At 42.1% G+C, this 12158-nt stretch overlaps 1 pseudogene; it reads right to left on the reverse strand.

Annotated features, from left to right (window-relative positions):
- Window positions 1–1027: 1027 nt before the first annotated feature.
- Window positions 1028–10063, reverse strand: LOC148162425 (protein SPATA31F1 pseudogene; annotated as a pseudogene).
- Window positions 10064–12158: the final 2095 nt, after the last annotated feature.

Genomic DNA, 12158 nt, shown 5'->3' on the forward strand with positions numbered 1-12158 from the left:
CAAAAAGATTGAAGCTAAGATTTACTCACCTACTTCCCCCAAAAGCACTTGAACCTTGGGTTGGCTTCCTGGCTCCAGGCTCTTTTGAGTGCAAAGTAAATTGGCTTTGCTCCCTTATCATACCCTGCTCAGGAACAGTCAGCCTCTGTCCCAGGTACTCAGACCTCCATCTACATGCTCCCCTTCCCTGATTCTCTCCTCGCCTGCCCTTGGGAGGGGAGGACAAGCCCCTCTTCATGGCCTACTGTGATCTTCATTCCAAGGGTCACTCATTCCATGCAGCTGGCCGGCAGTGGAGGCGGGATATAGGCAAGAGAGTTGCAGCAGCTTCCCAGATGAATTCTCCAGAAAGATCTTGCCAATAACCAACAGGGAGCAGAGCAGGGGAGATTCTATCGTTTGCTTTTGACATCCTGTCATATTAGCTACATGCTTTTGAATAAACACAAAGTACCTCCTCAAGGTGGGAGTGCTGTGGCACTCCTCTGAAAACCTCCCCTGCAGACCGTGGGCCTTTACGGAAGTCATCAGTGAATTCTGCCTGTGGGATTCCTAGCCACTCCTCCTCGCCACTACTATCCTCGTGTCCACATTGCTCCTCTGGGCCTAAGGACACCAATGGGAAGCCATGCTAGAATTCAAGCCTGACCTTTATTTACCTTACCTTCCTTCTCTGCTCAAGCCCCTTTATCCACAGTCCAGGGTGGGCTGGGAGGAGTTGTGTGGAATGCTGACCCAGCTTAAGTGTGGGTTAAAGCTCCTTCTCTAGATGGGAAGGACATTTTAGCCTCCCCTCGTACCTTCCCTTAACACATCAGAGTGGAGAGAAGGAGGAGACAGTGCTTTGCTTAGAGACGTAGAGTGTATTTTGGGGGGCACTCTGCCCCACCTGCACACTAATGAAAATGACAGTAGCAGTCCTTGTCAAGTCCTTGTCAAGGAGATGTTGGGGGAGCCTACCAAGTCTTTTGACTGTGTTGGGTCTTCTTGAGCAGACCAATGTTTCCCTCTGAGTGAGAGGTGAGATCTAGGGTACATTCCTTGGTTGGGTGGCACAAGCCACTCGAGGACAGTGCCGAGGGCAGTGGCGGGGGTGGCCCAGGACTGAGGCAGAATGGAGTCGGTGAGAGCGGGAGCAGTGCCGGAGCTTACTGTCTGGGGAATGGGGACCATCCAAGAAGGCCAGGCCCACGTGCTTCTCAGTGGGGGAAGATCGGGCCTTGGAGTCCCCTCTTATCCTCTCTGTCTTGGTTCGCCCCATGGGACTTTTGGCTGGAGCCAGGCCCTTTTCTACATTTTCTTTTCTGGTGTTGGCCACTTTCCCAGCTATAGAGAACATGGATTCCTCATGCACTTTGCCTTTTGCCTTGGAGTTAAAACAGTGCAGAAAGGATTTCATCTTACTTCTCAAGCCTGATTCTGGAAGGCTGGGCCTCTTGTGGGTATGGACTGGCATCACCTGTCCCTGCAAAACCTGACCTTTCAGAGTTTGGCCCTGCAAAGGCTTACTGTGAATGAGTTGGCCCAGGAAAAGCTGGCCCTGTGATGCCTGGGGCACCACAGGTAGGGCGTTCTTAGGAATCCTTGCTGGTTTGAGGATGACATTAAGCTTGGTTTGACTGCTGTGCAGGTCATTCTTCTCAGATACCTTCACCCCAGGGATTCCTGGAGGTGGCTCTGGGAGCTTCATCTGAGGGTGATGCCGGGTACTGTGCTCACAGGGAGCATCAAGAGGAAAGCTATGGCTCCGTCGCCAGGGGCTATGGGGCGTCCTGTTCAGAAGTATCCCTTTTGGCCTCTGGGCTTCATCAGGGAGGCTTATGTCTCTTGTAGAGGAGTGTGCAAACCCTGCATCCCCTTCTCCGTGGTCCCCTGCCAATTTGGGTTTCCCTGGGTCCTCTCTCTTTTCTGACAGCATGGGGACTTGGGCTGAGTCCTTGCTGTGGCCAGGGCTTTGGGGCTCAGGGCTCCAGGGCTCCTCCAGGCTGGGACTGTTCACATTGGCCTCCAAGTGAACACAAAGCACCTGGGCCTCTGTCATGTCCCCAACTGGGTTGTGAGGTCCAGTGGGCAGAACCATGAGGTATTGGTCTTGAACTAGGTTGCTTCTGGTTCTGCTGCACTGCCTTTAACTCAAGGGCCAGCTATTCTTTAAGGTGGAGCCATTCTGGATCTGGGACATGAGGAGTGTCTGGTGGGATGGGGAGATCCTGGAGCCATGTTTTTCCTTGGTTGTTTAGACTCCCTAGAGACTCCTGTGTGGATGTGTTGTCTGGGGTTGCTACAGTTTGTTCTCTGGACAACCTTGCCTTTATGGGAATTCCCAGTTGTATCTCTAGGATCTTCTTTCTTAGATGGAAATTTAGTTTGGCTAAAATGGGTTTCTTGAGTGTGTAGGGCCCAGAGGCCTCTGCCTGGCTTTCTAGAGGCACCGTCTTGATCATTTCTTCCACCTGCTCTTCAACCTGGAGCTCATCTTCAATGTCTGCACAAGTCTCGTTGGCATCTTGAAAGCATGGCCCAGGACTCAGACACCGCTCTTCAGATGAGATCATCTGAGTCAGAGGTTCACTTGGGAATTCACCAGGCCCAGGCACCATTCCTGCGATTACAGCTTGGGTAGAGATTGCGGGTGCCATGGCCCTAGAGAGAGCCACATAATAAAGAGCAGGCAGCCCTGACAAGAAGGCCAGGTACTTGTGCCGCAAAGTTGTCTCCAGTTTCTCAATGGCTCCCTCGGACAGGACTTGGGACAGCTTAGTGTGTTCAGTGACAGCATCTGGTGAGGCTTGTTGCTGTTGATCAAGGGCCATTGGTATCCAGGGCACAGCTTTTTGTTTTAGGGCAGGGTCAGTTGCTGCCTGTAGCTCCAAGGGCTTGCTTTCTGGGATGCAGGTGAAGGGAGCCACTTGCAGGTCCCCAGGAATTATGCACTGCCAAGAGCTATAGACACGAGCAGGGACCTTGCCCTGGTGAATCTGCCCACATTTGAAGTTGATGTGGCCCTGCAATATTGCCTTGGCCTGGTCAAACAAGTGTGGCATGGAGACTGGCCCTGGGTCTGTGATGGGTGAGAATGGGTCACTGGCCCCAGTGGCCTCTAGGGCTGTAGGTTGGGGAGCAGGCACAGCATGGACAGCATGGACAGCTGTAAGTTTATGTTCAGGGCAAAAGCCATAACAAAATTAGCTTGCTTATGACCAACCACATATTGGGCTGCAATACAGATCCATGCTGTGCATCAGAAGGTTCTCAGCAATTGTTTTCTGATGAGAAGAATAGCTACTTTCCTCCAAAGCAGTGTTTTTCAACCTTGGTGATTTTTCACCAAATAATATCATGCCAAAATCTGTGAATGTTTTGTCCAATGAAAAATAAAGATGATATAAGTTTACCTCTATAATATGCCACTTTTACTCACTTCCTTTCAGATGTTCTTGGCTGTGTGGGAGAGAAAGTGGTAAAGTTACAGCATGTGTGCTAGAAATTGTGCACTGGAGTATACTGAGCATTTTAGTATCATTTGTCATTGTATTGGGGCCAGAAAAAAGGTTGAGAGCCACTTCTCTAAACAACATGTCCTGCCAAAATCACGTAATCTTTGGCACAGGAACATTTCCAGTAGATGGAAGAGGGGGTATCACATGTCAAAGTATTTTTTCTTTCTTTCTTTTTATATATATACCCAGGTCCATAACATACTCATTAATTGCCTGCTCCCCCAGCCAGACAGGTGTTGAACAAGAACACATGGCTTACGTACAACTTGACAGGAATACTTTAGCACAAGGACAGAGGAGACAAGGCCATCTTCTAACTAGCAGGCTTAGGCAGAAGTTAGTACTATTGCTGGGATGGATGCTAAAGGAGTAGGGTGGGTGTACTGAGCACACTGAAACAGAGGAGGGATTAGAGCAAAGAGCTGACAACTGACAGACTAATTTCCATGACTCATAGCAGAGGAGAGGGCAGGAAGAAGCTGAAATAGGCTGAATATCAGGTCTCCATAGTTAAGGTATTACTAATTCTGATCAGACCTTCTATTATTGCTCCCCTATACCTGGCTTCTTGGCTCAACAGCTACACTGACCAAACTTGGTGAGCCATGACCAAGAGGATGAGCAGAGTGGGCTACTCTATTTTCCATCCACCATTAGTTTCTTTTGCATAGGCTAGCTGGTTCACTGGGGTATAAGAAAGAGCTATAGGTCTTCTCTTGAGAGAATTAAAAAAATGGTATTTAATATCTTTTGGGAAAATGATATTTACAATAAGAAGTAGCTAGGTAGAACACTGATGTGATAAGGTTAGGTGAAAAAACAAGCATGTGTAATTATTTGAACATTACAAGTATAGCTGTGTAAAAATGTACCCATAAGAAAAAAGACCAGAAAGAAATAGCCCAGACTGTTGGCAGTGATTGTTAGGGAGGTAAAGCTGTTAATTATATTTTTTCCATTTTTGAATATGTCACTTTACTTCTATAGTTTCAAAAAGCACATCAAAGTAAACAATTAGGGAGCTGCCAATCCAATGATAGATTGTTTATTCAAACCATCCTCCTGCTAAGAACAATTAGAAAAGACTGACAAATTTTTTAAAAATTTTGTTTGAGGCATGATCCTTGAAGGCACAGACTGGGAGAAAATACTTGCAAAAGACACATCTGATAAAGGGATGTTATCCAATATATAAAAAACATAAGCAACCCCATTAAAAAATGGGCCAAAGACCTTAACAGACACCTCACCAAAGAAGATATATGGATGGCAAATAAGCACATGAAAAGATGCTCCACATCATATATTATCAGGGAAATGCAAATTAAAACAGTGAGATACCACTACACATCTGTTAGAATGGCCAAAATCCAGAACACTGACAACATCAAATGCTGATGAGGGTATGTAGCAACAGGAACTTTCAGACACTGCTGATGGGAATGCAAAATGGTACAGCCACTTTGGAAGACAGTTTGGTGGTTTCTTACAAAGCAAAACATACTCTTATTATATAATCCAGCAGTCATCCTCCTTGGTATTAATTCAAGGGAATTGAAAACTTATGCCCACACAAAACCTGCACACAGATGTGTATAGCAGCTTTATTCATAATGCCAAAATTTGGAAGTAACCCAGGTGTCCTTCAATAGGTGAATGGAAAATAAACTGGTACATTCAGACAATTGAATATTATTATTAAGCACTAAGAAGAAATGAGCTATCAAGCCACAAACAGACATGGGGGAAACATAAATACTTATACTAAGTGAAAGAAGTCATACTGAAAAGGCTATATACCATATGATTCCATCTATATGACATTCTGGAAAAGGCAAAACTGTGGAGACAGTTAGATGGTCAGTAGTTACCAGGGATTAGGGAGGAGGGGAGGATGAATAAGTGGAGCACAGAGGATTTTTAGGGCAATAAAACTATTCTTGTGTGATGCATAACGGTGCATACATGTCATTATACATGTGTTCAAACCCATAGAATGTACATCAACAAGGGTGAACCCTAAGGTAAACTATAGCCTCTAGGTGATAATGATGTGTCAATGTAGGTTAACTAGTGTAACAAATGTACCACTCTGGTGCAGGATGTTGATAGTGGGGAAGGCTGTGCATATGTTGGGAGAGGGGTATATGGCAAATCTGTGCCCTTTCTCTCAATTTTGCTATGAACCTCAAACTGCTCTAAAAAACAAAGTCTATTCAAAAATCTGATTTGTGTATGTGCTGCTGAAGCGAGCACTAAAAAATCTGATTTGGATGAAGTGATGCTCAACATCATTCATCATCAGGGAAATACAAACCAAAACTACAATGAGATATTACCTCATGCCTATCAGAATGGCTAAAATCAACAACACAAGGGCGCCTGGGTGGCTCAGATGGTTAAGCACCTGCCTTTGGTTCAGGTCATGATCCCAGGGGCCTGGGATCGAACCCCGCATCAGGCTCCCTGCTCAGTACAGAGCCTGCTTCTCCCTCTCCCTCTGCCATTCCCTCCATTTGTGCGCTCTGGCTCTATCTCTCTGTCAAATAAATAAATAAATAAAATCTTAAAAAACAACAACACAAGAAACAACAGGTGTTGGAGCAGCCACTCTGGAGAACAATATGGAGGTTCCTCAAAAAGTTAAAAATAGAATTACCCTATGATCCAGCAATTGCACTACTAAGTATTTACCCAAAGAATACAAAAATACTAATTCAAAGGAATACATGCACCCCAATGTTGATAGCAGCATTGTCTACAATAGCCAAATTATGGAAACAGCCCAAGTGTCCATCAACTGATGAATGGATAAAGAAAATGTGATATATATATATATTTAATATGTGATATTCATATTACTCAGCCATAAAAAAAAAGAATGCAATCTTGCCATTTTCAGTGACATGGATGGAGCTTAGAGAGTATTATGTTAAGTGAAATAAGAAAAAGACAAATACCATATGATTTCATTCATGTATGGAATTTAAGAAACAAAACGAACAAGCATAGGGGGAAAAAAGACAGAGAGAGGCAAACCAAGAAACAGCCTATAACTATAGAGAACAAACTGATGGTTATCAGCGGGGTGGTGGGTGGGAAGATGGGTTAAATGGGTGATGGGGATTGAGTGCATGTTGTGACAAGCACTAGGTGTTGTATGGAAGTATTGAATCACTAGATTGTACACCTGAAACTAATATAACACTGTGTGGTAACTAACTAGAATTTAAATAAAAACTTAAAAAAAAATCTGTTTGAAGGCAATACCAAAACAGAGAGGAATTATGGGTCCAAGACTCAGGTGAGAAGGAAAGTTTTCAGAGATTAGTGTGACATTTAGTGCTGTCCTTTCCCTTAAGGCTACTGTCAATGACAAGAACCAAGAGGCTGAGAAGCTGAGTAGAGAATTTCACAAATTCACAGGATAGAGGGAACAAGAATTGGAGTCAGGGCCTGATAAGGAGGAGAAGCTCCGGTAAACACCGTAGGCTTTTTGATTGAGACCTGGGGGGGCCCCTATCAGTAAGTATGAATCGTAAAGAGACAAGCCCTCACAGGGATGGAATCCACTTTGAATCCTCTCAGTCTCTGATTTAACTAGGTGATCTGGGATCACCAGTGCCTCTAGCTCACTTTCCAGCCATTAAACACCAAAACCTGATAAGGAAAGAATGAGAAAGGAAAATTACAAGCTAATCTAATTTATGAACATAGATCTTATGAGCCTAAACAAAATATTACCCAACCAAGTCCAAAAATATATAAAAACAAGAACATGCTATGACTGAAATGGATTTAGGGAGTGCAAGGCAAGTTTATGACTGAAAAGGCAATCAATGCAATTCATATTAAAAGAATTAGGAAGAAAAATTAAGTGATCATATTGATAGATGTAGAAAAAGAAGTTTATAAAATTAAACATCCATTCATGACCAAATTTTCTCAAAAGAGGAATAGAAGAAATCTGATAAAGAATATCTCCTAAGCAAACATTATATTTAAAAAGGAAAATGTTGAAAGCTTTTCCCTTGAGATAAGGAATGAGACAGGTATGCTTGCTATTACTCTTTATATTCAATCTTATACTGGAGGTTCTAGCCAATGTCCTAAGGCATGAAAAAGAAGGAAGGGGTAATACAGATTGGAAAGGAGGAAATAAAGCAGCCATCATTCACAGATGACTTGATTTATATGTTGAAAATCTGAGGGAATCTTCAGATAAAAATTATTAGAATAAAAAAGAGAGTTTAGCAAGGTTACTAGATAGAAGATCAATATATAAAAATCAATAGATCTGAAACTATTTCAAAAAATTGAAATGGAAGGAGAACTTCCAAACTCTTCCAAACTCATCCTATGAGGCCAGCATTACCTTGATCCCAAAATCAGACAAAGACCCCATCAAAAAGGAGAATTAGAGAGCAGTGTCCCTGATGAACATGGATGCAAAAATTCTCACCGAGATACTAGCTAATAGGATCCAACAGTACACTAAAAGGATTATTCACCACAACTAAGTGGGATTTATTCTTGGGCTGCAAGGGTGGTTCAACATCTGCAAATCAATCAATGTGATACACCACATCAATAAAAGAAAGGACAAGAGCCATACGTTCCTCTCAATAGATGCAGAAAAAGCATTTGACAAAATACGGCATCCTTTCTTGATAAAAACTCTGCAGTGTAGGGATAGAAGGAACATACCTCAATATCATAAAAGTAATACACGAAAAACCCACAGCGAATATCATCCTCAACGGAGAAAAACTGAGAGCTCTTCCCCTAAGGTCAGGAACACGACAGGGATGTCCACTCTCACCACTGTTGTTCAACATAGTACTGGAAGTCCTAGCCTCAGCATCAGACAGCAAAAAGAAATAAAAGGCATCCAAGTTAGCAAAGAAGTTAAACTCTCACTCCTCGCAGATGACAACTATAGCCACTTTGGAAAACAATTTAGCAGTTCCTCAAAAGGTCAAACATAGAGTTACCATATGACCCATATTCCACTCCAAGCATATACCTAAAGAGAAATGAAAACATGTTCACACAAAAATTTGTACATGAATGTTCATAACAGCATTACTCATAACAGCCAAAAGGCAGAAACAACCCAAATGCCTATCAACTGATGAATGGATAAACAAATGTGACATATCCATACCATATAATAGAATATTATTCAGACATAAAAAATGAAATATTGATATGTGCTACAACATGGATGAACCTTTTAAACATTCTGCTTAGTGGAAGAAGCCAATGTCAAAAAACCAATGTTGTATGATTCTATTTACAGGAAATGTCCAAAGTAGGCAAATCTATAGAGATAGAAAGTAAATTAGTGAATGCCTGTGGTTGGGGTATGGGAAGGTTGAGGGGTGATGGTTAAAGGATATGGGTTTTCTTCTGGGGTGATGAAAATATTCTTAAATTGAGAGTAGTGATGGTTGCCTAACTCTGAATATATATAAAAAGCACTGAATTTTACACTTGTCTAACTGTATGGTATGTGAATTATATCTCAAAAGGCTGTTATCAAAAACCCCATTAGCATGAAGGTTTTTTCCCCCTAGGTAAGAATATTTGGGAAATTATTTTTAAGACAAAGAAACAAATTACTACATGTTATTTTTTAGAGACCTCATTATATCTTCAAACCAAAATAGATCCTTACATTTAAGATAATTTAAGAATATTCCTACCTATTCATGGGATGGATTTGAGCTCCTTCAATAATTTTCTTGAACTTAAAATTTCCATAATACAAGAAGACTTTTTCTACCAAAGAGCAATGAATGATTGTTTAATACAAATAAAATATGATGAATACACAAATAAAAAGCAGCTTGTGTCAGGAAACCTTCAAAATAGCTTTATCTTTTATTACTGCCCTATATATTATTATGAGGCCTAAAATTTAATGTGCTGCCTTGACATCTTTGAGTCTTATGGGGTCCCAAAGTTCTAACCATGAGTTCAGCTCTTCCCAGATACACCCCTCACCCAGCAGGAAAGCCCCTTACTTTGCTAGTTTCCCTGTCAGCTGGACCAGCTGCACCTGACTCTTCCTCAACCTAATGGGCTTCGTCTCCCTGCAGCCTGTGGAATTATTTGCCAATCGCATCCTCCCATGGGAGCCAAGGGTCACCTCATCTTCTTGTTACTACAAAGCCTGCCTCCCCAAACCCCCGTTTGTTCATTCTACTCCTGAAAGCAGCCCAGTGTGATGTTGCATGGTGTTTGGTGTCCTCCTCCCCTGGGCTGTGAATATATGTGATTAATAAACTGCTGTCAATCTGCTGACAATCTCAACCACCTCCAGAACCCTAGAACACTCCGTCCCTCACCAGTGGGATGAAGAGAAGGTGAACAGAATATTCTCTGTCCTACCCAACCAGCTCTGCTTCCTGCAGCTGCTGCTGCCTTTTTACTGCTGAAACAGTTCTCAGTCTCCTCCTAAACCCCTGCCCAAGATAAAACCATCAGATTGCACAAATCTTGCACTTGCTCCAACCAGTGCACTATTTACCTTGCAGATAACCCACAGCCAATGCCATCCTACTAAGCCATTAAAACCATCTGCTGCGAACCCCTCTGCAGCAACTCACTCACCCTTGTTCCTCTGTCTCCAAACTCAGGAGTTAAGAGCCAAAGACAATCTTACATGTTTTTGCAGAGTAGGCCGTTAGTACAGGTTTGTTTACTGCCTTGGTACTCATTGATGAAGGGTGCTTGAGTGGTTAGGACAGTGGGATCAGTGTCTTCCCAAACAAAGGCGCATTCATGTAATGAATACATCGATGATGTGGGCATGGATCTTCACATTTGCTCTTCCTGCTTCACAGTTTATAGTGAAGAGCAAACAAGGGAGACGAAGCACCTGAAAAGCCTCTGTGGACTCTGGAGGGCTACACAACTATAAATTCTCTTCATTTGTTTCGAGAAAACTTACCAAAGCCAGACTCTTCTTCTATGAGTGTGCCACAGTGCCACAATTACTGTAATAGTAGAATTTCTTCAGGAAACGGTTCACAGTTGTTGACTCATATGTACCATGGGTCATATCAGAGCCCCACAAAGAAAAATCCTGAAAGACATGCCACTGATGTGAGTTTGTCTCTCCACAAAAACCTTATGAAGAGCTGCTATGTTTTATTCTCAGAAAATATTACTGAACACCTAAGATTTGCCAAGCATTATATTAGGTACTGGAGACAGAAAAACATAGTTGCTGCTATTTAACAGCAATATTAAAAATTTTTAAATTTTAAATTATGTTAAGAAACATAACATAGGGGCACAGTGGGTGGCTCAGTTAGTTAAGTGGCTGCCTTTAGTTCAGGTCATGATCCCAGGGGCCTGGGATCGAGTTCCACGACTGGCTCCCTGCTCCATGGGCAGGCTGCTTTTCCCTCTCCATCGCTTGTGCTCTCTCTCTCAAATAAACAAATAAATAAATAATCTTAAAAAAAGAAACATAAAATTTATCATCTTTAAAAAATTGAGGTATAATTGACATATAACATATTAGTTTCAAGTATATACAACACGATTCAGTATTTGTATATATTGCAAAAAGATCACCACAATTCTAGTTATTATCCATCACCTGACAAGGTTGCAAAAAAATTTTTCTTAAAGATTTTATTTATTTATTTGAGAGAGAGAATGAGAGAGAGAGAGAGAGCATGAGAGGGGGGAGGGTCAGAGGGAGAAGCAGACTCCCTGCTGAGCAGGAATCTCGATGTGGGACTCGATCCCGGGACTCCAGGATCATGACCTGAGCCGAAGGCAGTCGCTTAACCAACTGAGCCACCCGGGCGCCCTGTTGCAAAAAATTTTTTTCTTGTGATGAGGATTTTTAAGATCTATTCTGAGCAACTTTCAAATATGCAACACAGTACCGTTAACTATAGTCACCATGACATAATTGTTTTATAACTGGAAGTTTGTACCTTTTGACCCCTTCACCCATTTCACTCACCCCCTACCTCCTACCTGTGGCAACCACCAATCTGTTCTCTATGAGCTTTTTGTTGTTGTTTTAAAAATTTCACATGCGAGTGAGATCATGCGGTATTTGTCTTTCTCTGAGTTATTTTACTTAGCATAATGCCCTTGAGGTCCATCCATATTGTCACAAATGGCAAGATTTTATTCTTTTTAATGGCTGAATAGTATTCCATTGTGTATGTATATCACATTTTCTTTACATACTCATCTATCAATGGACATTTAGGTTGTTTCCATATCTTGGTTATTATAAATAATGCTGCAACATGGGAATGCATGTATCCTTTCAAGTTAGTGTTTTCGTTTTCTTCACATAAATACCTAGAAGTAGAACTGCTAGATCATATGGTAGTTCTATTTTTAATTTTTTTTAAGATTTTATTTATTTATTTGACAGAGAAAGAGGGAGAGCACAAGCAGGGGGAGTGGCAGGCAGAGGGAGAAGCTTAATGACTGAGCCACCCAGGCGCCCCGGTTTTCTTAATTTTCTATTCAGTTAGTTTTCTTTTCAGATTTTTGTGTGTTGACACAGCATTTTTATACATGAGCATTTTTATTAATGCCCAAGAGCTAAGATTTCCCTGGATATCTTTGCAGAGTAGTATCAGGCAGCAAGACCACAAGCCCTCACATAGCAGC

Source organism: Eumetopias jubatus, unplaced genomic scaffold, assembly GCF_037043125.1.
Source record: "Eumetopias jubatus isolate StellerSeaLion01/CBP00866 unplaced genomic scaffold, mEumJub1_p1.0 scaffold_15, whole genome shotgun sequence".
Taxonomy (NCBI): domain Eukaryota; kingdom Metazoa; phylum Chordata; class Mammalia; order Carnivora; family Otariidae; genus Eumetopias; species Eumetopias jubatus.